We start from the raw sequence: 9718 nt of genomic DNA, 5'->3' as shown, positions 1-9718 counted from the left end.
TCAAAAGAGAAATTACTGCCCATTTAAGAAACTAACCCCTATGATCAAAAGACAGAACAACAAACTAAAAAGATAAAACATGAAAAGACTACAAATGTTGGAATTATGAAATAACTATATAACTAATAAAGAAATGAAAATAAGAGAACATAAGCAGTCCTAATAATAATAATAAAGAAAGGAAATAGAAAACTCCTAATATGAAAGATTAAAAGGCTATCAAATTTGATGAGACCAAAAATGAGGTCAATCTAACCAAATAAATTCCCAAAACTGTAACTAAAATCAGAAACTCAGTAGACAAAGTAAATACCAAATACAGGAAAACTGAAAATATATCTTCCTGCAGCACAGTACTAATAAAAAGGGAATTATGAAATGTGAAGGGTAGGATAAGAACATTCAATATACAACTACCACCAAAGAAAATTGAGAAGGGGTACTATTAGAATAATGGCTGAGAACTTTCCCAGAACTGATGAAAGATATCAAGAATTCAAAATCCAAAGAATTCTAAAGTAGAATAACAAATAGAAAACTTCATTTATACATCAAAGTAAAACTGGAAAGCAAAAAGAAAAGAAAGACACTAAAAGCACCAGTAAGAAAATGCAAATTATCCACAAAGGTCATGAGAATGACTACCAACTTCTCAACATGAGAGGGAAAAATTAGTAATACTAATACTAATAATACTAGTAATAATACAGTACAACAAGACGCTCAAAATGCTAAAAAAAATATCTGCTTAGAATTCTATATCCAACAAAACTCTAGAAAAAGCAAACAAAAATGGTGTTTACAAAAGGTGTTTCAGCCTAAAAGCACCTAAGCCTACATGGAAGGTCACATAACACATTTTAACATCCAAAAAAGATGACCACTGACTTGTAAAACAGCTTAATGTCTCATTTGTGGATTAAAGAAAGGTAAACAGATATAAAATCCTGGGCAATGATATCTTAAGTCATAAGAATATCATACTTTCTCAGGAGGAGAAAATTGTGTGCAGTTTAACAATCTCAACTATGCCAAGTAAACAGAGAACCTTCTAAAATTACTTTAGAACGGGAAGGTGTGGATACAGTACTGAGGAAAGTGTGTCTGCTCCCAGCCAAAATATCAGCAGAGAACCACTAACCCTTACTTCAAGCCTGGATACCAAAATCTGTGGTTCAGAAAACAAAGGCATGAGTCAGAATATTCTGAAGTCATCGTATTTGTGAGGCATATAGAAATATTAATTTTAACTTTACCATGTTAACCATATGGAGGTATATAACTTTGAATTAACAGAGGCTTAATAAATAAAATGGAGTAAAGAGTAAAGAAGCAGTCCTAACAAAGCAAGAAGAATAAAAAAGCACACATTTTTAAAAACAGTAAAGAATCAAAAGGCAGTATCAGGACACAAAATAAAAAGCTGTTTCATTATTGGGGAAAGGGTATCAACAGGATACATGAAGGCTGATAACGAACTTTTGCCTTATCTATACTATTTTATAATGAAAAGTTATTTATTACTATGACATTAATACACACACGTACATACTTAACAGAGAGCTACTTTGATAGCCTAGGCAATAGATGTTAAAAGTACCTCATAAAAAGAAGATGGCAGATGCATTCCCAAGTTTTTGTTCGGGTGCTTATGAGTGCTTCCCCCTTTTAACCAAGAGACATACCACAGTGAGAAGTGCAGGGTTTTAAAAGTTTAAAAATATATTCAGGGCCTGAGGATATAACTTAGTGCCACAGCACTTACCTAGTGTATACAAGGCCCTGAGATTCATCACCAAAAAACAGAATATTTTCAGTAGTTCAGTATCATGTCTACAACAGAGGCTTGAACTACAGAGATAGGGATTTGGTTATTTGTGTTTCTAAATAAATCCATCATCTAAAGAAACAAAAAAAAAAAGAATAAATATAAAACCAATACCAGGAAAAGTATGACAAGTTTACTGAGCATCACAGACTGCATTAACTCCTTCATATAGTATTTTAGATTACTCAAAATGAAAAAAAAGAAAGCTTTGGAATCATCAAAAAAATTAATGTGAAATGTTTATTGTAAAATAACATTTTTAAAATAAAATGTAAATTAGGATAACTTGATATTAAACAACTTTTATATAACTACGTTTCAATATCTAATACAATGAAGTGCAACTAAATAATATACATAATGGCCTAAAGTTTGTGAACAAAAAACTGAAATTTATATTACTGAACATACATTTGAAGTGGTTATGATCCATGGTAATTTCACACTACCTAACCTATATTAGGAGAAACTTTTTTCAAAAGAGTCACAGAAAATATAGAATGTCCTACATGAGATATTAACTCCAACTGGTTCTATCTATCCTTTCATCATTATACAAGCCCTAACATGTCAACACTAGGGTGTGCAGTTTAACAATCTCAACTATGCCAAGTAAACAGAGAACGTTCTAAAATTACTTTAGAACTGGAAGGTGTGGATACAGTACTAAGGAAGTAGCTGCTCCCAGCCAAAATACCAGCAGAGAACCACTAACCCTTACTTCAAGCCTGGATACCAAAATCTTTGGTTCAGAAAACAGATACATATTTTACACATTCTTTTAGGCTCCAGTAAAAGCACACTTTACAATGTTTCAAACAGATTTACCTTCATACTCCTAAACACAAGATTTTCAAACTGAAAGAGCAGTTTATGTAATTCCTCCCTTTAAATGAGAGCTCAAGCCTATTTCTCAATTAGGCTTGTCCTACAGAAATATATCCTTCCCATCAACTTTTACCATTCCCTGCACTTCATATTCTACAGACTCATTTGTAGTTAGCCTCTTCATGGAAAACCATCAGTATTATTGTTGCTTTCAGACGAGCTGGCAGGCCAAGTGACTAAATGAGAAAGTTTGCTTTCAGCCTGAGTCACCAAAGCAAGAACAACAACAAGAAAAGCAAGAACCTTTAATCCAAACCAAGCCACTCTGTGGGCTGAGAGGGAAAACTATCGCAAAACACCTACTGTAATCCACTTGTGGCACACCAATGTGAACAAAGAGTAACAAATAGCAAGATCTGGTCAAAGTTTTCTGACACTAAAGAGATAACTCTAGACACAGCCTTACACACACTTTATGCATTTCCTATTGTTAAAAAAAAAAAGTCAGTCTGAGATAAAATTTGTACATAAAATTCTTTCAACACATAATATACCAGGCATTAGTCTCTCCACTAGTAAAGTATTTATATATAAGTTAGACATGTAAATTCTCTACATACTTTCACTTCCCAATATTTTCAGACTGATCATAAATACCTATACCCACTATGAAAACTTCTCTAAGTTATTAAAATAAAACTTTTAATTGTGATACTGCATGAAATCAAAGAGCATAATGCAAGAGTAATTTATGTAAATTAAGGTCTCTAAAATTATATGCAGCATTTATGTGTAAACTGAGCTAAAAGGTATATATAGTTTCATCAGGTTTTCAAAGAAATACATAATATCCCCTAGAAACATTTTTTTAGTATTTCAAATAAGCAACAAAAACTTTTTCAAGGGCTCACCTGATAGCTCAGCAGACTCTGCTTAGGCAGAGCACAGCAGCCAGGGTTCGATTCCTGGCATGCTGTGCAGGCCCCGGCCAAGGGACATGCTGAGACAGAGATTGAGACTGGGTGTGGTGGTGCACACCTGTAATCCCAGCACTTGGGAGACTAAAAACAGGAGAATCAATGCAGGTCTGATCTACATAGTAAGATCCTGTAGATCCTGTCCTAAATATAGGAAAAAAAAAAAAAAAAAAAAAAAAGCTTTTTCAAATTTGTGGTCCTCTGTATCTGTCCCTCTACTTAAACTATCTGTGTAAGTTGTTTCTAGGGTACTTGACATTTGTTGGTACCAAATTTCCTGACTAGCCTTGTTAACCTGCCTATTTCAGAATTGTTGAGCACATTAAATTCTCAATGCAAAAAAAAAGTTATTTAGACAACTGAAGTTTCTATCAAAATGTGCCAATACAAAAATCTGCTAATATTATCACTGATTAATTATAATCTGTGTCAGCATGCTTTAGGAAGGCATTAAAACTTCACACAGGTAGGGGATGTAGCTTGGTAGTAGAGAACTTACCCAGGACCTGACTTAGCATGTACAAGGTCCTGGGTTAAATCCCCAGCACCACAAAGAAAGTAAAATTTTTTAAATAAAACTTTAAACAGAAAGTGCCACAAAGAGGTACCTTGTCTTAAAAGCACTGACTAGCCAGACTTTAAGATTCATTCAATTTGATAATTTTTATGGTGTATAGGTTTACATTAGATGATATTTTACCCAAAACACCATAAAAGTATTTCTGTGCACTTAACGGTTAAGGATGAATACAATCAAGCTCTTGGGTAAGCGAATCCACTGTTATGTTATGTTATGTTATGTTATGTTATGTTATGTTATGTTATGTTTTGTTTTCTTGAGTATTCTACTTGGTTTTGACTTTGGTTCTTGGAGATAGGGTCTTGCTATGTAGTCCAGGGTAGACTTGAATTTCCTGAGTAGCTAGTTTAGGCTAACCTTAAACTCCCAATCCTCCGCCTCAGCCTATCAAGCACTGAGAGTGCAGATGTGCACTAGCACTGCTAGGTAAAATTCCACTCCACTGTAATCATCCTAAAGAATATTGTTGGGCTGGCAACATAGCTCAGCAGACTAAGCCCTTGCTTAGGCAAGCACAGGGGCCAGAGTTCAATTCCTGGCACCACATGCCACACTGGCCCTGCCACCAAGAACGCTGAGCCAGCCACAGAGACTGGGCATGGAGGTGCACACCTGTAATCACAGTGCTGGGGAGGCTGAAAACAGAAGGATCACTACGAGTCTGAGCTGCTTAGTGAGACCCCGTACCAAATACTTACCAAATACTTACCCCATAGCAAAATATAAAAAAAAGACAAGAGGGCCAGCCAGATAGCTCAGCAGACTAAAGTGCCTGCTTAGGCAGAGTGTAGAGGCTGAGGTTCGATCCTAGGCATGCCATGCAGGCCCTGCCCCCAGGGTACACTGAGACAGGAATTAAGAATAGGCGGGGTGGCTTACACCTGTAATCCCAGCACCTGGGAGGCTGAAAACAGAAGGACCACTAGGAGTACTGTCTGTGTAGTGAAACCCTGTAGACCCTGTACTAAATACTCTTCTAAAAAGACAAGAATATTGTCATTTGAGCCAGGCTCAGTGATACATGCCTATACTATATAGTGTACATGTATTATGTTATATCTGTAATATTCATGCCTGGCATAGACTGCCTAGCAAGACCCTCCAAAACAGAAAGAGAGACAGACAGAAAGACAGAGACAGACAGAGACAGAGACAGAGACAGAGACAGAGACAGAGACAGAGACAGAGACAGACAGACAGACCGACCATGCTGGGAAACTACTATAAGAAAATCATACCTCTGAAAGACCATGTTCATAGTTTTTCTAATAACAAACTTTTCAGAAAAAAATGTTTTCATGCTACATAAAGAAAAAAAATACAGCCAGTTATTTTCTCACTTCGTGAAACACTAATGTTCGTTTCTAAAAGTGTTCCCATTATCAAAAAATTATTTGGTGACTGTCACTTTGCCCTAAAACGATCCAAGCAATAAAAGACTCTGAAACACCTTAGATCCCTGGCAGAGATCTAGCAGACAGCCCCTTTTCCTTTTATCTACCAAAGACTTACCTGGTGTCATCTAATTTTCATACTTTATGCTTGAAATTCTTTTTTCTTCTACCAACCTGACTCAGTTGCATTTTTAGGAAACTAATTCATTAGAAACATACTTCAAGACCTTCCTAGCAAGGTCTAGACTTTTATTTTTAATTCCTAGGTCTATGTGATAATGATATAATATATTCCAAATCAAATATAAATTATCTTCTCCCAAAATCAAGACTAAGATAAAATTCTTGCACTGCTAAAATTGTTCACTTATACTACAAAGATGTGCAGCTAAGCTTGCAAAGTTTCAGGACCCAACTAAAGAACACATCACTAACAGAGATAAACAATTTAATAAAAATGGAGAGCTGTACTATATTCCTAAAATACTGTCAATATGAAAATCTCAGGTTAATATGAAGTTTTCACATAATAACAATTGAATCTAAAAACTGCTGAATTATTGAATTAGTTCTGCTATCTAAGAAAGATCCATCTCAAGGCCATTAACAAAGCAAAGATTCCTAGCGAACTGTTTTGACTATGGTGGGTAGAGAGATTTCTGCTAGGAGACTGACTACAAAGAAACTCACCTCTGCAACAACAGCAGCACAGTTTAATGACCTAGAAGTTTACATACTGATTATAGTTGAGAAGCACTAAGTTGGACAAGTCCTTAAATTACATTTTTTCAAAATATATATAAAACAGCCTGACTAGCTATTGAGTAGTCCTCTTGAGTTTCCATGTGTATCATTAGTCTCTAGGATTCGTCCTCACAACTCTTATTCATAGGGCCAGAATGGAACCACTATCTTTTAGCTTTCCACAATTAAGAGATACAACTTTTCCCTTCTTTTATCTGCATTTCTTTCCTACCATGAAATAATCACATTTTGGAGCTAATGCTTCGTTACTTTCCCATCACTGTAACAAAATATCTGAGAAAATCAACTCAGGAAAGGTGGAAAAGTGTATATTAAAGGAGAAAAGGTGTACATGGGCTCATGGCATCAGAGGTTTCTTTCTTTCCATGGTAACCTGGCCTGGGATCCATTGGCAAGGCAGTACATCGTAATGAGGAGCACATAGCAGAGGATATGTACTTAACTCATGACAGCAGTAAGCAAAAAACAAAAGAGACAGACAGAAGGACAGGGAGGTGGGGAGAGGGACTGGGGTTCCCATATCCCTTCAGAGGCATGTATTTAACTTTCTCTCATGGGTTTCTCCAACATTCATCACTTCCCAAAAGGCCACAAGATGGTGCACACATAGGCCTTTGGAAGATAACCCCTTGTCTCAGTTACTTTTCTCTCATTGCTGGGACAAATACCCAACACTCAAAATTAAGGAAGGAAAGGTTTATGTAGCTGACAGTTACTGGAGGTTTCGGTCCATACGCAGCTGGCTCCAAGGCAGAGTGGTACATGGCAGAGCGCAGCAGTATATGGTGGCAGAATACTGAAAAACAGCAAGAGCAAAAGGGAGGAGTAACAGTAACAATGGCTGAGAGAGGAAGTGAGAGGAAGTCTGTCTCCCTTATGTTGCTTCCAGGCTATCTGCCCACCTCAGTTGCATTTACACCCATAATCCCAGCAACAATCACACTCAATCCCAGGGGATCATGAGTTAATCAAAATCTAGAAAGTCCACCCCATGACTGCATGAGGCTTTTGGGGGACAACTTGACAAAAACCGTAACACCACTTTTTCTCTCCTGTCCTGGCTGGGGGCTTTTTGGTAGGGAGGTCCCCAAGAAAAACAAAGCAAAGGAGTTGAAGAGTCAGCAGCAGCAGAACAGAGAGAAGCTGCACTTTATTGTTTAACCCCTATATATGCCATTATCGCGAATTTACATACTTGTAAACTGATTTAACCATGTAGTACATGCCTAGTTGTCTGTGTTAGGTCATGATTATATAAGTGTATCCTGCTGTGAACTCATGCTAGACAGCAAGTTCATGTCTTCAGGTGTCCTTAGACCCCTTGAACTTTAAAGCACTCTACAGTGACACCCCACACCTCCCAAAACTAAAAAACAAGGCTATGTATTTAGTTCTCCACTAATACTACTTTCTCTCCCCCTTCTGACATCTCAAAATTCCTCCATTCATAAATCCAAACCCTGGGTATAGGTCTCAACTATCCATTTCACAACTTCTCGCCACTTCTCACTTCTAAAAGCCTCAATTTTTAGTCAACTTTTACTTATTATTGCTAAATTCATCTTTTCTTCATCCCAAATGTGGTATTACACAAATCTCTCCTTGGGACTCATTTAAGCTTTGCAACTACTAAGTATAAAAACTTACACCTTCAAGTCATCTTCCAAATTTCCCTAAACACCACAAAGTACTCTACAGCTCTACAACCCATCCCCAGCTTTCTCAAATTGTCCTTAATGCTCCTTGTCTCAGTTACTCCTCTCTCATTATGGGGACAAAATCCCCAACACCCAAAATGAAGGAAGAAAGGTTTATCTGGCTCACAGTTAGTGGAGGTTTCAGTCCTTACTCAGCTGGCTTCAAGGCAGAGGGGCACATGACAGAGGGCAACCATTCATGACAGCGGCAAAGAGCAAGAGGGCAAAGGGAGAAGCAGCAGCTTAGGCAGCTAGCTAGCCTCTCTCCCCTTCTCACACTGTAATGCAAATTACCCACCCCAGGGCCAGAGGGTAGCTCTCACACCTGCAATCCCAGCACTGGATCAAAAATCCAGAGTCAATATTCAATTATTTCCCCAATCTTGCATAACTGTATCTGTTAATCTGAGCAACAGATTTGGTGATAAAAATAGATAATATAACACCCACTGTTAATTACCTATTCTTGTTTTGAAAATCTGCATTGTTGTACATTACTCTGTTTCTGTCTTTTTTTGTTTGTGCTTCTGCTTTTACTCTTCGAAATTAAATTAAATTTAAAAAAAGAAGCAATCACAAACTCCAGAAGCCACCCCATGACTGCCTGATGCTTTGGGGAGACCAGAAACAAACCATAACACTCCTCCACCCAATTACAGCACTCAGTCATCTCACATACACAGCAATTGACAGATTAATCGTATAGAGTTCTTCCTTCATTCACTTTTCAAGTTTTATTCACTTTTCAAACTTTTTAGTAAGTGTGCTAGCCTCTAGAACACATTTTAAGGAAGACTTCCAAGTCTATTGTGATAGACAAAAAAATTATAGTACACTGTGAATTCTATAGGCAATATACAAAAGTACAATATGCAATACAATCACGTTTGAAATAACCTCAATCAAATATTTTCACTTAGGCCTGGAAATATCATTGCTTAAGGAGGCCTTTCCTAAGGGCTGGCCAAATAGCTCAGCGGATTAAAGCACCTGCAAGCAGGTACAGGGGCCAGCGGTTGGATGCCCGGGCCTGCAGTGCTGGCCCCACTCCTGCAGCACACTGAGATGGCAACTGAGACTGGGCATGGCAGAGCATGCCTATAATCCCAGCTCTTGGGAGCCTGTAAACAGGCAGATCACTATGAGTTCGACCTAGTAGTAAGATCCTGAACACCCTGTAGACCCTTCCCTAAAATACCAAAAAGAGTTCTTTTCTGATAAAAGTTGACCACATAAATCAAGAATTTGTTACATTCACAGCTTCATGGACTCAAAATAAACATGACACTATTTAAACACACAGGAACTCCAATTCAGGCTTGCTTATTATATACTGCCACTTATAATGAAAGATAACAGTAAATAAGTGTCTTTAAGGGTGCCTTTAAGGTCTTTATGTTATTATGTATCTTTATGCATTTATTAATGGAGGAGTTTTGAGATGTAAGAATGGAAGAGAAAGCAGTATTAAGAGAGAACTAAACTCAGTCTTGATTTATAGTTTTGGGAGGTGGGGGGCTCTGTACAGTGCTTTAATTAAAAGTGCACTTATACTCTATTAAAATATATGAATGTTTAAGTTTTTTTAAAAAGTATTTTACAGGGGGCCTGGCCCTAGCTCAGGCCTTTAAGTGGCTGCTTCCACAAAG

General features: G+C 37.3%; 1 protein-coding gene and 1 pseudogene across 2 annotated transcripts in view; one reads left to right on the top strand and one right to left on the bottom strand.

Moving 5' to 3' along the window:
- Bmp2k (BMP2 inducible kinase) overlaps positions 1-9718 on the bottom strand; it is a 126249-nt gene that overhangs the window by 95901 nt on the left and 20630 nt on the right. The gene's annotated exons all lie outside the window — the stretch shown is intronic.
- The window catches only part of LOC111813158, a 7804-nt pseudogene continuing 5220 nt past the window's right edge, over positions 7135-9718 (top strand).

This window comes from Octodon degus, unplaced genomic scaffold, assembly GCF_000260255.1.
Source record: "Octodon degus isolate 3935 unplaced genomic scaffold, OctDeg1.0 scaffold00168, whole genome shotgun sequence".
Taxonomy (NCBI): domain Eukaryota; kingdom Metazoa; phylum Chordata; class Mammalia; order Rodentia; family Octodontidae; genus Octodon; species Octodon degus.
Note: the sequence above shows the minus strand (reverse complement) of the source record. Positions and strands in the feature narration are given on the sequence as shown.